A 16,151-nucleotide genomic window follows, 5' to 3' on the forward strand; every position below is an offset into this window, starting at 1 on the left:
GAGAGGCCATCTAGTATTTCTTAGAGGTTATCTTATCTGCATGTAGCCTGCAATTACTATAACTACCTTGCCACCTTGAAGTAAGCTAGCCTGAAGATAGCCAATATACTGGATAAAACTTTTGTTTAAAGATTTATCTGCTTAATATTATCTCTTCTGAAAGGTAGCTGTACTCCATAAATCAGATTGTGAATCAGCTTCTTGTTTGATAAGCAAAGATATCAAACATCAAATTGGTTGTTGCAAATCAAATGTTCACATCAATATGTTTTTTGTTCCACATCTAATCAGGAGTGCTGGTACTCTGTCTAGAATAATTTCCAAAGCTGTGTTTAGGTGTGGATTTATTTAATGCATTTGAGAGCACAAAACTTCTCAGGGTAGATATGTAGAACTAATAACATAATTGGAAACTTATTAAGGAGTGACATTTTATTTAGATATTCTTTAGTCTACAGAAAATGAGTGAATAGAACCACATATTACTAATTTAAAACAATTATCCAGCTAATTTGCTTTTTTGAATAGTGTGAGTTTAAGTTTTGATATTTATTAGTGTAATATCCCTATGGAACCATTTAATCATAGAAGACTAATCTTTCCCTGCAACATTCTCTCCTAAATAAGACTTTCCTGAGAAACAAACTAGAATCTTTTTATTCTTGAACCAAGGACTCACTTATCTTATCTAGGCTGATTTGCTGGATAAGGCCATAGCATCAGTCTATGTGAATCACCCAATTTTCATATTATCCAAAGATACATTCTTTTCAACAGTGCAGCCTCTTCAGCAATCAGTTCCAAAATATGTAGGTCAAAGGGGGAACTGAGTGAGAGGATGCAATGGCTTAATTCCATGTGTAATCACTCACAGAAAAGTCACACACACACACACACACAGACAAAAATGTCCTCTGACAGTTACTGGCATCATGTTTAGATATGAGATGGTGTGCTTAGAACATGGCTTCAGAAATCAATACATCAACAATTAGCTGGGCATGGGTCATTGTACCTTAAAAAGAATAACAATGGGGTGGCATTGCCCGAGAAGACCAACTGTCTGGTTACCTGACAGGTGGGCATTACCTTCATGACATCACAGGAGTGAAAGGAATGATCCCTGGCTCTATAATTTTTTTTCTGGAGACAGAGTCTCACTTTGTCACCCAGGCTGGAGTGCAGTGGCATAAACACGACTCACTACAGACTTGACCTCCTGGACTCAAGTGATCCTCCCACCTCAGCCCCCCAAGTAGCTGGGACTACAGGTATGAGCCACCATGCCTGGCTAATTTTTGTATTTTTTGTAGACAGGGTTTCACGTGGCTGGCCTGGAACTCCTGGGCTCAAGCAAGCCCCTTCCACCCACTAGTTTTCCAAAGTGCTAGGATTACAAGCATGAGCCACTATGCCGGCCTAGATTTAAAAATTTGATCTCCACAGTGCATCAGAGTTATCAAGAAGACTACTTCATGATAAACACACAGGGGACTGATATGTAAATTAGAATGCCATTTATTCATTTAAATAGGAAATATGACTGTGACAAAAGAATGATCATTTTGGCATGTCCCGTGGTCTTAGTTCATTTCTGCTGCTGCAACAAAATACCTTAGACTGGGTAGTTTACAAACAGCAGAAATTTATTGGTCATAGCTCTGGAGGCTAGGCAGACCAAGCTCAAGGCACCAGCAGATTCAGCGTCTGCTTTATAGATGGAGCCTCCTTGCTATGTCCTCACATGGCAGAAGAGGGCACACAGGCTCCCTCAAGCCTCTTTTATAAGGGCACTAATCCCATTCATAATCCCCTCTCACAGGCCCCAACTCTTTATACCATCACCTTGGGGAGTTAGGTTTCAATATATGAATTTCAGGGGAAGGGGACAGAAACACTCAAACCACAGCACCTGTACGTGCCTTGTAGGTAGTTAATATTTAAATCAAATTATAACCAGAAGATTGCTTGGTGAGCAGTAAGAAATTTGAATGAATGGATTTATTTTATATGATTCAAATCTTTGATGGCCCCGGATTTTGATAGCCTAATTCAGTCATTTTCAAAATCTATTATTATTTTATCAACAATAGGACATTTTTAGGATAAAGTCTTACAAAGAACACATATACAGGTATATAGATATAAACATATAGATACCTCGGCCTTCTCTCTCTCTGTTCTGATTGAACTAAGGTAGCCTATTCAGATCCCCACATGCTCAGCAACCCCATATACTGGAGGGAACCAGCAGAGGATGGGGAGAGGAATTCCAGTAATGAGGGAACATATGCAGAGATACAGAAGCATGACAGATGGTGGCACATTCTGGAAACTACAAGTGGTTGGATAAGAATGGAATATAGTATTTGTGAGGGGATGGAGAGAGAGGAGGCGGTAAGAGGTCAGGCTGAAGAAGCAAGCAAGAAAAAAACGATGAAGGAAAGACTTTGTAGACTTTGCTAAATTATTTAGATCTTATATAGAAAGCTATGGAAAGCCTTAAAAGTATGCTCAGGGGGCCATAGCATGATCAAATTTCAGTTTTGGAAATATCACTATGGCTGAAAAATAGAAAATTAGGTTATCAGGAAGGGTACAATATATGCAAGGAATATCGAAGGCCTGAATCCCATGTTCCTATTGCCCCACCCTTACCGCTTTACCCCTAGGACTTCACTGCCATAACCAGTCTTCCAGATGCCAGCACCTGCATTGCATCACCCGAGAGCTATCTCCTACTGCTGGAGCCCACTTTGTTGGCTGTGGCAGGCTTGAAGTGTCAGAGAATGAATGTCCCAGCAACATCTTCTATATCAGTGACAAAGAGACTGGTGTATAACTCTGGAGCATGTGTTAGTCCCAGTTGGGATTAAACTCCAGTGGCCCACGGTGGTAGCCATCTTGACAACAGAACTTTTGGCTATTTGCCCTTCCTTGTCTCACTTCCCCACTCTTCTATCCTTGTGGTTCTCACCTCCCAAATAAATTATTTGCACTCAAACCTTTATCTCAGAATCTGCTTTTAGAGAAATACAAAGACAAGGCTACCATAGCTGAAGGATGATGAGGGCTTGAATTAAGCAAAGAGTGGGAGACAAGGGAAGCAGGCTAGAGATACATTCAAAGGATGTGAAGACTAAATAGAAAAGACATTGGAGAATTCCAGCATAGCGTACAGGTTACTGATTTGGGAGACTAGGAGATGGCAGTGCCATTCACCAAGTAAAGCAACAGAGGAGAAGGAGGATTTGGGGGAAAAAAAGATAGGCTCAGACTTGCACAGGCTAAACGTGAAACAAACATGTAGGGATGAGAAGTAGGATGTTGGACATACCAACTAGAGTTCAGAAGACTGGCCTACGCTGGACATACATACTTGGAAAAATGGGTTTTGTCATTTTGTGCTCAGCACATGAATCGTCTTCATATTAGGGGAAAATAAAAGATGAGTAAAGGCAGGGCCCCTTCCTCCCTTGAGAGAAATCAACAGGGGATCAGATTCCCTGTCCCAACTCATTAGCAGGCAGGGCATAATCATGTAACCTGGACTTGACCAATCAGATGCCTCCATCAGAATTTTCATATATTGAGAGAACGAAACACAGAGCCAAAGGGCAGTCTGATTATTCTGGGTGGATATGGCCAAATTGAGAGCCCTGTGTTTCTGGGGCGATGGCAGCAGCAATAATGTTCTCCCTTCTATAGTTCCCAATAGGTCAAACTTTAGGGGAGGGACCAAGAATCCATGCTAGTTTACCATCATATAGGAAATACAAGGCAAACTCTTTTTTTTTTTTTTTTGAAAAAGGATCAACATTCTATTTCCTAACCTGGGAAGTAGGTTCATGACTATTTTAGTTTTTGTTTGTTTTATATTAAGTATTCCTATGCATTTTAAACACCCTCTTGTATGCATATTTCACAATAAAAAATTTAAAACAGAGAAACATGTTTTCTCAATAGAGGTAACAAAGGAGAAATTATGTTCAAGAGTGAAAAATCCTTTTCACTATCTGGGATATGCTATCTGGGATTTGTTTTGAAATAAGGGAGAAAAATGAAGAAGACTCATAAAATGTTGATAATTGCTGAGTGACAGATATGGTGGCCTTTTGGGATAGTCTGTCTAAATTTTTTAATGTTTGAAAATTTCCCTAATTTTAAAGTATCTTGAGTAGGCCAGTGTGATAGGGAGTGGAGGATGAATTAGAAGAGGGAAGACACAGAGGCAGAAAGTGTATCCAGGGATCAGGAAGGAAGATTAATTTAGGGAATAATCCAAGGGAACCCAATGCCTCACACATTAAATATGACCCATATTAGTTGATTGATCTTAATTCAGAAAACTGGCAACTGACTGGAAATAGGACTAAACTTTGTTTAATCAGAAAACTAAAGCCTTGGAAATATCTGAAGATTTGAGTCACCAATAGCCCCCAGATTCTTTCTTTTCTGGTAATTCAGATGCCTCAGATCTCAGATTACCCACTCACCTGTATGCCACTAACAGCTCACATTTTGCTTTGGTAAACTATGAACATTTTCTTCTCCTTGGTAGCAATTATCATTCTTGATGTTAGTAATTACACTTTTCTGCTCCTAAGGCTGAGAAAAGCATTTCCCCCAAGTAAATTCCCAGTCTTGTCATTAATCTTGGATGGCCAGGATTTTAAGGTGCCACTTTATTACCTTGCTCCTCAAGCTTTACAGAACCATCTCCACCCCCACTCCTACCCACATCCCTAAGAAGAGGAACATGGAATATGTTTCCAAAGGGCTGTCTGGAGAGGATTTGAGTGACACCATCCTGGGCCACTAAAAAGAGCCAGCTCCCAAGGAGGGAATGAAGTCTCTGCTTTTCCAGGGTTTCCTTCCCTTCTATTTAGCCTGAAAAGTCTGGGACACACTGCATTATACAGCTTTATTCACCATTTTATCCCAGCATCCTATCGGGAATTTGATCAAAAAAGAATCCCAGAATATAAACCAGCCACACCTGCAAATTTTATTACAAGCGTGTTGTTTGTTTGTTTGATTCAGATGGGGGAAGAATGGTGGAAAATTAAGAGCTACGGGAAGATTGTCCTCACAGCTCAGCTCCTCTGCTGTGGGCTTCTTTCCAGTTGGTGCAACAGGAGATCTGGGGCCTGTGTTTGCTTTTCTTGGCATTCACAGAGGTGGTGTCTGTAGCTGAAGACACTGGGGTTGTTGCCAGAAGCCCTGCTGGAGCTGGGACTGTGTGCATCCAGGTTCCAAGATCTCATCTGCTCACAGCGATGGGGAACATTTTGATCTTGGCAAAAGCTCTCATGCCGGCACTCCATGTCCACTCGATTCTTTTCCCTACTTTTCTGACCCCAAGCAGAGAGCAGAGTGACCTCTGGACACACGCAGCTGGGCAGCACCACTGTCTCCGGAATTCCTCATATCTCCCTGGGGAACTTGAAACAGTGGACGCAAACATGAATACAGACTGCTAGTGACCTGGTAGCACGTTCACAACAGGCCCCGTGAGAAGAGAAGAGCAAGCCTTCCTTCCCCAGTGGCTGGTTCCACTGTCATGCCTGCTTCAGACACCAGGGAAGTAAATGTTTCAGCCATGTAAAATTAGCACAGTCTGAACACAGTTAGAAAACCAAATGCATTCTCTGTAAGTGGGAGATGTGACCCCCTTCTTTAGGCTGTTGCTAATCATTAACAACAGGGTGGGTGTTCTCGAACAGTGCCTGAGCCAGGCCCCAGCTATCATTTCGAGCCCTTTGGAACTGTGGATGTGTCGGCCTATAAAGAATTCCAAAACTCAGGTCCTCATTTATCACTCCACCCTTGACCTCCTATTTGTGAGACCCTCCAGCCCACTTCCCGCAACTGTTACCTCATTCCTCCACATCCCAGCAGCACCTCACACGCTCTCACATCCATGCACTTCAGTTCCACCCTCCCCTACATGCAAAGGAAGCAATCAGCTCCTCCTCCACTTCTGAACCGGTGTTTCTCAACTTCCAATCCACAGACAGGAGAGGCAAAATCAAACCACCATACCACAGGTTCTCTGTTATAAGTGAGAGCTAAAGAATGGGTACACATGGACATATAGAGAGAAATAATAGATACAGGGGACTTCTAAAGCGGGGAGGGTGGCAGGGAGATAAGGTTTGAAAAATTGCCTATTGGGTACACTGTTTACTAATTCAGGTGAATGGCACACTAGAAGCTCAGACTTCATTCACCATTACACAACATATCCATGTAACAAATCTGCCTATGTACCTCTCAAAACTATACCGATTTTAAAAGTTTTTAAACCAAACTACTATAATAAATTCATTCCCCCACCCATTTCCTCCACCACACAACAGCATTTCCAGCTCTTCTTTCCCAAACTTTTAAACTTTATCTGGATACAAAATAGAGAGTTTAGAGGTTTTGGTTAATGATGTGGTTTTAGTTGAGAAACAGTCTTCATTTATGTGATATAATTTTTAAAGTAATATTTATTTAGCTTTAATATGTACTAGGTACCTGATGAAGTATTATCCTATTCAATCTTTACAACCACCTTTCTGCAGATAAAGAAATCGTCCAGAGAGATTAATTTGCCAAAGGTGATACAACTATAAAATGGTAGAGCTAGAATTTAAACTTAAGGCAAATTAAGTTCTGAAAACAATCCGGAGCCTAGAGTCCACGCTTTTAATCACACTATATATCATTTCCCAATCCCTAACAGCACCCCTCTTTTAAAATTTCTTGCCCTCTTTTTGTACTGCCCCTTGCCAAGATCATGATTCCCTACCAACTTCAAGGAAAGTTTGCCATATTACTCCATGATGCTAACCAAAACCTACCCCTCCATCTTTTTCTCTGCTATCACCCTAGGGCTCTACCCAGGTTAATTACTCTGAGAACTCTTTAATACCCTTGTATCAGTCAGGATGCTTTTGGCTACAAGAATCTAAACTCCCAACTTAGGCTAACTTCACTGATAAGGACATTTAGTTTACATAACGGGAATTGTTAAGGATAAATCAGAATTTGTGGCTGCATGACTGAGCAGCTCCACAATGCCATCAACAATTCAAGGATCAAGGTTGTTTCTGTCTCCCTGCTCTGTAAACTTAATCCTACAGCTGGTTCCCCTCAAGGGTTGAGGGCGGCTGCCAGAAGCAACTTGCTCCACGTTCTTCCTTGCTATTGTGCCTGAGTGGTAAGGGGTCGGGGGGACTCTCCTCCAACTATGTCTGATTGGACCATATGCCCAACCCTGCCAGTAACAGGGGAATGTACAACATGATGGATTTAATCCCAAATTCCTGAGCAGTTATCTGACAGCCTGTAGCTGCCAGCTCCTTCAGAGACTGCCTCAGCAAAGAGCATAAACTTTTCATGTAGCATCAAGCCAATGATTAAGCAAGATGGTGGTTCTAGGGCCCAGCCATTTCCACCCAGTGCAAGACTCCTCTAGTTGGCATTCATTGCCCTGGAGCTCCTAACTGGAAAGGCAAAGAGTTTGTCAGATCTGCCTCATGGTCTGTTGGCTCTTCCTGTGCAATCCTTCTTCCTCCTCTTTTTCTTTCACTGGTGTTACTCCTTAATAAGCCTTTGGGACTGCATCTCAGTACCCCCTCCCCAGAGAACCCAACCTACAGCAGTACCCTGTTAGCTAACTATGACTCCATCTTCACCTCCTGTCTCTATTCCACCCACATATCTTATACCTCCAGAAAATCTGTCCTACACCATCTACATTCCACCCCTCCTTCTAAAACTGCTTTTCATCTGCCTTAGGACCTTCAGTCCTTTAACCCATCCCCATTCTTAGTCCACCAGCCACCATCTATGTTCCCTTGCATCATGCCTTTGCCTGGACTGAATCTTCACCACAACTTTGCTATCACCTGGTTTCTCCCCTCCCAACCCTTAGACCAATCCCCAGCCCTGGGAAAGCTATAGTAAAGCATCCTTTCTCCCCTCCTAGGTCTACTGAAAGAAAACCTGAAAGCTGGGTTTAATGGCTTAATGAAAAATCCATGCGATCTAACTTTAATTGGACCCTCAGGATGGCTAAGTAATCATTTTACTAATCTCTGTAGACTTCCACTGCATTGATGCCAAATGTTTTCTCTCTTCACTTCCTAATGTCCCTTCCTCCTAATTTCTCCTCATACTCTGAGGAGGGATTGTTAACCTCCTTCTTTTTCTGTTGATCAAGTATGTAGTCTATTGCCTTTACTTATCCAGGTCCATCACACCTCTCTTTCCCTTGGAGAAATGGCCACCCATGGGCATGTGAATCAAGCCAGACCAACAAAACCCTTGTCAAAACTATTAAGGGAGAAAACTTTTGCTTGTTTGTTTTGGAGATTGCTAATCTGTAAAGAAAAAAGTCTGGTGCTATAAGCCCCCATATTGTTCCAGAAGGGAAGAGCCTTTCTAAGAAAAAGCCAGAGGAAAGCAGATCAGGCCCTGATGGCATCCTACTGCTTCCAGATCCACCTGTCTTAAAGCTGTCACCCCATGAGACTTCAATTACGTGTTCCAACAAATTCTCTTTATGTGTCTGTACTTTCAGCCAAGGGTCTTGATATATAAACTCCTTTCAGTCTCCAAATTTGTCTCTATCTTTACCTATTCTGACACATTCTCACAGGCCTCTGACAGAGGTATTGTTCTTGTTTGTATAGTTTTCCTCCTGTGCATTTTTCTTTTGGACTTTGTTTGATCACATTGTTTTCTCCAATGTCTTCTTCCTCATTGCCCGTATTCACGATTGGTATTGGCTGAATAAATGTTACCAAGCTATTTCAAAAGTGGGTCTTTAATGAAACTAGACAGAACACACAGAACACATTTCTGAAGGTGTAAGAATGTGGCTCTTTGACAGTGACTTTATTTGCAGGTGAGCGAGGTGGAGTCATTCCAGAGGACGGAAGGAGAACTTTGACACAATTTCTATCCTTATATGTTCCTCAAAAGGATGCTAAGATCTCACCTCCTCACTCACTTCACCTCCATTTGGTAGTCAGTACGCCCTTGAAGAATTGCCTTGTGGCACACAAAGGTGAGAAGAATATGTGCTGTACTGTTACGTGTAAGAGATTCTGCAGAGTTGAGGGGACTTAGGAGGAGGGAGCAGACTGGTGCATATCAGCAGCCCTTAGCTGCCCTCAGAAACTTTTCAATGCCCAGTAGGGTTTGGTTGTTGTTGTTTTCATTTTCTTTTTCATTTAATTTTAAGTAGATAATATATTTACATGATTTAAAATTCAAATCTATATAAAAAGATATACAGAGAAATTTCAGTCCCCGGCCCCTCCACATTTTCCATCAAGTTTTCTGAAGTTTTCAGTTTATGCCTCTGTGTTAGTTTCTATTGCTGCATAACAAATTGTAACAAACTTAGTGGCTTTAAACATATTTATTATCTCATAGTTGCTGAAGGTCAGAAGTCTGAGCAGGATGTTCATAGGTTTTCTGTTCAAGTCTCACAAAGCCAAAATCAAGATATCAGCCAGGACTGCAGTCTTTCTAGAGCTCAGGGTCTTCTTCCAAGCTATTCAGTTCCCTATAGCTGTAGGATTGAGGTCCTTGTTTCCTTGCTGGCTGTTGACTTGGAGTTGCTCTTAGGTCCGAGATGCCATCCTCAGCCTCTAGCCACATGGTCCCCTTCACATGCAGTGAACAACATGTCTGTTTTCTTTTCTCTAGGCCGATGAAGAGCATCATATTGACTGGTCCCATGTAAACTCAAGGAGAAGGGGATGATAAAAGGCATATATATAGTTGGTGGACAGAATATTGGGAGTCATCCTAAAATTCTGCCTACCACAGCTTCCATTGTTGTTCGGCTTATTAAAAATAAAAGCAAAGCAAAAATACACACACACACACATACATGCACATTTCCCCATTAAACAACAGTGGCATATAATATATACCTTACTCCATATTGTTTTTTGCACTTAATAGTATATCTGGAGTCCATTTTTTAGCGTATATATCATCTTCATTTTTTTGTAGTAGTTCAGTTCTTTATTAAAGTATACTATATTTATTCAACCATATTTATATACCATATGCCATAAGATAACACCATATTTATTCAAATATTTTCTAACTCTTAGTCATTTTGATTTTTTCCTATATTCTCTTTGCTATTACAGATAGTGCTGTAATGAATAGTTTGCATAGCCTTTTTTTTCCCCTGGGTCAAAGAAATGTGCTAGATGTTGTCAAATTCCCCTATATCAAGTTGACACCATTTTGCTTTCCCTCCTTCAAGATACCTGGTACGGTTTTTACTCGTGATTTTCCTTTTGTGAGTGAGGTTCAGCAACTTAAAGGGGGGATTTTTATTCATTTTTCTGTGAACTGTCTGTTCATGTTCTTTGCTATTCTTCTATTGGGTTGTTGGGCTTCTCACAGTTTCTAGAGGCTCTCAAGGGGTTTAATCATTTTCCTGTGATATGGCAAGTATTTTTCCCAGTTTGTCACTGTCTTTTGACTTATGTTGTTTTGCTATGGAAGAAACTTTCTTATATGTTGCTGAATGTGTCAGTCTTTCATTTCAGGGCTTCTGAATTTTGAATCAGAGACAGAAAGGCTTTGCCCAATCAATAAACATAATCCAACATATAAACAGAACCAAAGACAAAAGCCACAAGGTTATCTCAATAGATGCAGAAAAGGCCTTTGACAAAATTCAACAGCCCTTCATGCTAAAACCTCTCAATAAATTAGGTATTGATGGGACATATCTCAAAATAATAAGAGCTATTTATGACAAACCCACAGCCAATATCATACTGAATGGGCAAAAACTGGAAGCATACCCTTTGAAAACTGGTACAAGACAGGGATGCCCTCTCTCACCACTCCTATTCAACATAGTGTTGGAAGTTCTGGCCAGGGCAATCAGGCAGGAGAAAGAAATAAAGGGTATTCAATTAGGAAAAGAGGAACTCAAATTGTCCCTGTTTGCAGATGACATGATTGTATATTTAGAAAAACCCCATCATCTCAGCCCAAAATCTCCTTAAGCTGATAAGCAACTTCAGCAAAGTCTCAGGATACAAAATCAATGTGCAAAAATCACAAGCATTCTTATACACCAAAAACAGACAAACAGAGAGCCAAATCATGAGTGAAGTCCCATTCACAATTGCTTCAAAGAGAATAAAATACCTAGGAATCCAACTTACAAGGGATGTGAAGGACCTCTTCAAGGAGAACTACAAACCACTGCTCAATGAAATAAAAGAGGATACAAACAAATGGAAGAACATTGCATGCTCATGGATAGGAAGAATCAATATCGTGAAAATGGCCATACTGCCCAAGGTAATTTATAGATTTAATGCCATCCCCATCAAGCTACCAATGACTTTCTTCACAGAATTGGAAAAAACTATTTTAAAGTTCATATGGAACCAAAAAAGAGCCCGCATTGCCAAGACAATCCTAAGCCAAAAGAACAAAGCTGGAGGCATCACTCTACCTGACTTCAAACTAAACTACAAGGCTACAGTAAACAAAACAGCATGGTACTTGTACCAAAACAGAGATATAGACCAATGGAACAGAACAGAGCCCTCAGAAATAATACCACACATCTACAACCATCTGATCTTTGACAAACCTGACAAAAACAAGAAATGGGGAAAGGATTCTCTATTTAATAAATGGTGCTGGGAAAACTGGTTAGCCATATGTAGAAGCTGAAACTGGATCCCTTCCTTACACCTTATACAAAAATTAATTCAAGATGGATTGAAGACTGAAATGTTAGTCCTAAAACCATAAAAACCCAAGAAGAAAACTCAGGCAATACCATTCAGGACATAGGCATGGGCAAGGACTTCATGTCTAAAACACCAAAAGCAATGGCAACAAAAGACAAAATTGACAAATGGGATCTAATTAAACCAAAGAGCTTCTGCACAGCAAAAGAAACTACCATCAGAGTGAACAGGCAACCTACAGAATGGGAGAAAAATTTTGCAATCTACTCATCTGACAAAGGGCTAATATCAAGAATCTACAAAGAACTCAAACAAGTTTACAAGAAAAAAACAAACAACCCCATCAAAAAGTGGGTGAAGGATATGAACAGACACTTTTCAAAAGAAGACATTTATGCAGCCAACAGATACATGAAAAAATGCTCATCATCACTGGCCATCAGAGAAATGCAAATCAAAACCACAATGAGATACCATCTCACACCAGTTAGAATGGCGATCATTAAAAAGTCAGGAAACAACAGGTGCTGGAGAGGATGTGGAGAAATAGGAACACTTTTACACTGTTGGTGGGACTGTAAACTAGTTCAACCATTGTGGAAGACAGTGTGGCAATTCCTCAAGGATCTAGAACTAGAAATCCCATTTGACCCAGCCATCCCATTACTGGGTATATACCCAAAGAATTATAAATCATGCTGCTATAAAGACACATGCACACATATGTTTACTGCGGCACTATTCACAATAGCAAAGACTTGGAACCAACCCAAATGTCCATCAATGATAGACTGGATTAAGAAAATGTGGCATATATACACCATGGAATACTATGCAGCCATAAAAAAGGATGAGTTCATGTCCTTTGCAGGGACTTGAATGAAGTTGGAAACCATCATTCTCAGCAAACTATCGCAGGGACAAAAAACCAAATACCGCATTTCTCACTCATAGGTGGGAATTGAACAACGAGAACACTTGGACACAGGAAGGGGAACATCACACACCGGGGCCTGTCGTGGGGTTGAGGGGAGGAGGGAGGGATAGCATTAGGAGATATACCTAATGTAAATGACGAGTTAATGGGTGCAGCACACCAACATGGCACATGTATACATATGTAACAAACCTGCACGTTGTGCACATGTACCCTAGAACTTGAAGTATAATAAAATAATAATAATAATAAAATTAAAAAAAGAAAGGCTTTGCCCACTTAATGTTTATAAAGGAACCCACTATGTTTTTTTCTTGTACTGCATAGTTTTATTTTTTATACTTAAATATCTAATCTACTTGAAGTTTGTTCTATTATCTTGTTTAAGGCATTAATCCAATGTAATCTTTTTCAAATGTCTTCCCAATCAATTGTTCAATCATCAGGAAAACTGAGGAACAAAAGTCACCAGAAACCAACATCAAAGAGAAAAAAGCTATTCTTCAGTAGTTTAAGGAGGTGCAGACTTTCTCAAGACTGTGATAAAGGGAAGTAACACTGCTTAATTATCTGACCAGGTATGCAATGCCAAGTGCCAGACAATTTTATTGAGCTGAACTTGAAGAACATTTAAACCATGTAAACTACAGAGAGAATATGGAGAAAAACCACTGATTTCAGAGCAAGAACATGTATACTTTCTATGCTTGAGTTGATAAAGTTTCCCCTCATCCACAAATGCTACAAAACTAAAATCTTAGTCTTCTCTTATTTTTTTCTTTTCAAGTTCAAACCTTTATTAATGTTCTTAAGGTACTCTAATTTTTTAAAAAATTTACAAACAGTAAAATTCACTCTTTAGGGTATACAGTTTATAAGCTTCAAAAATGCATAGAATTATGTAACCATTTCCATAATCAAGAAACAGAACAGTCTCATAATCCCCCAAAAATTCTCTCAAGCTACTCCTCCCCAAACCAGAATACCCAGAAAACCTGGCAACCATTGATCTGTTCTTCATCCCTACAGTTTTTCCTTTTCTAAACATTATATGTCATATAAATGGAATCCTACTGCTACAGTATGAATGTTTGTGTCCTCCCAAAATTCATATGTTGAAACCTAATCCCCAGTGTTGTAGTATTAAGAGGTGGGGACTTAAGGGAGGTGACTAAGTCATGACAGTGGAGCCCTTGTGAATGAGATTAGTGTCCTTATAAAAAAGGCATAAGAGAGATTGTTTGCCCCTTCCATTGTATGAAGACATATAGAAGGTGCCATCTATGAGGAACAGGCTCTTACCAGACACAAAATCTGTTGACACCTTGATCTTGGACTTCCCAGCCTCCAGAACTGTAAGCAATAAATTTCTGTTGTTTATAAATTACCCAGTTTAAGGTATTACATTATAGCCACCCAAATGGGCCAAGACACCTACTTTATGTAACCTTTTTAGTTTGGCTTCTTTCACTCAGCATAATGCACCTGAGATTCATCCATGTTGTTATGTGTAGAAATAATCTGTTCTTTTTATTGCTAAGCAGTACCCCATGAGATGGATGTACTACCATTTGTACCAAAGGTTATTTGGAATATTTCCAGTTTTCAGTGATTATAAACACTTGCACACAGATTTTCAGCATACAGATCCTGCCTGTATTTTGTTAAATATATACCAAAATATTTCTTTCTTCAGGGGGACGGTGCTATAGTAAATGGTACTGTTTTTTCACTGCTAGTATAGAAGATTTTTTTTCTGTATTCTGTTAACTTGCTAAACTCACTTATTATTTCTAGAAGCTTTTGTAGATGCCTTAAAGTTTTGTATGTAGACAATCATATCATCTGCAAAAGTGATCATTTTATTTGTTCCTTATCTATCCACAGATGCTCTTCGACTTACAGTAGCATTATGTCCCAATAGATCCATTGAAATTGAAAATACTGTAAGACAAAAATGCATTTAATACACCTAACCTACTGAAGATCATAGCTTAGCCTAGCCTGCCTTAAATGTGCTCAGAACACTTATATTAGCCTACAGTTGGGCAAAATCATCTAAAACAAAGCCCATTTTACAATAAAGTGTTGAATAGCTCAAGTCATTTGTTAAATACCATACATTATGCCAAAATGGAGATAATGGGACCTTGAGCCCTCAGGAACGAGATGGCGGTTCTCCGGAGGCTGAGTGCCCTTTACGGTGCCCAAGGAGGCCGAGCTCTGTTGCTGCGAACCCCAGTGAACAGACCTGCTCATATCTCAGCATTTCTTCAGGACCGACCTATCCCAGAATGGTGTGGAGTGCAGCACTTACACTTGTCACCGAGCCACCATCCTGGCTCCAAGGCTGCGTCTCTCCACTGGACTAGCGAGAGGGTTGTCAGTGTTTTGCTCCTGGGTCTGCTTCCGGCTGCTTATTTGAATCCTTGCTCTGCGATGGACTATTCCCTGGCTGCAACCCTCACTCTTCCTGGTCACTGGGGCCTTAGACAAGTTGTTACTATGTTCATGGGGATGCCTCGCAGAAAGCTACCAAGGCAGGGCTTTTGGCACTTTCAGCTTTAACCTTTACTGGGCTTTGCTATTTCAACTATCACGATGTGGGCATCTGCAAAGCTGTTGCCATGCTGTGGAAGCTCTGACCTTTTTTACTTCATACTTTGAAGAATTGATGTATGCCTCTTTGCCTCTGCTTTGTCATGCCATTAAGCTCACAATAACGAAGAAATAACAGATAAGTCCATTGGTGGACAGCCTTCTCTTAACCACAAGATTATTTTCAGAACTTAGTCTTTGAGGAAAACGTTTGAGAGGAATTACATCTAAGTTGTGAGACTGAGTTCTGTATTCTGGTGAGTTAATGGGGTTGTCTCCCAGCTTCTTATAAGACTCACAGTATAACTAAATATGATATATGAGCTTTTGCCTTTTAATTTATCAATCTCTTAAAGAGAATCCAGCTTTATTACTATTAGTATATGATCAAACTTCCATATTTGCCCTGGGAATAATGGACAAAGGGAAATACTCTTAATTCATGAATAAAAACTTTGCAGAAAATTAGACGGTGTTTAATTTTCGAAAACTTCCCTCTGTAGTCAGTAGATACCACCTACTGATGGTTACATATACTAGGGAAATTTTAAAATTAGGAAATGCTGTTATCTCACATTATAAATTTCTAAATCCTAGGAAGAAATGCTTGGAATGCTTCTGAATATAGAGAAGTTCCATTTAAGGGCAAGTTTCCCCTTGTATACGTATCAAAATATTACCAATTGTAAACTGAGATTTAATTCTCAAATGTGTTCTACTTGTTCTAAAACAATCTGTCCACAAATATAAAACTATAAGTAATAAATTGTTATTTTCGCACAATGGGAATCTCTAATGTGAAAATGTATTCTATGAAAATAATTTGTTTAAATAAAACGTTGTATAATAAAAAATGGAGATAATGGGTTTCA

At 39.9% G+C, this 16,151-nt stretch overlaps 1 pseudogene; it reads left to right on the forward strand.

Annotated features, from left to right (window-relative positions):
* Positions 1–14,850: 14,850 nt before the first annotated feature.
* Positions 14,851–15,438, forward strand: LOC100994383 (succinate dehydrogenase [ubiquinone] cytochrome b small subunit, mitochondrial-like; annotated as a pseudogene).
* Positions 15,439–16,151: the final 713 nt, after the last annotated feature.

Source organism: Pan paniscus, chromosome 2 (genome assembly GCF_029289425.2).
Source record: "Pan paniscus chromosome 2, NHGRI_mPanPan1-v2.0_pri, whole genome shotgun sequence".
NCBI lineage: Eukaryota > Metazoa > Chordata > Mammalia > Primates > Hominidae > Pan > Pan paniscus.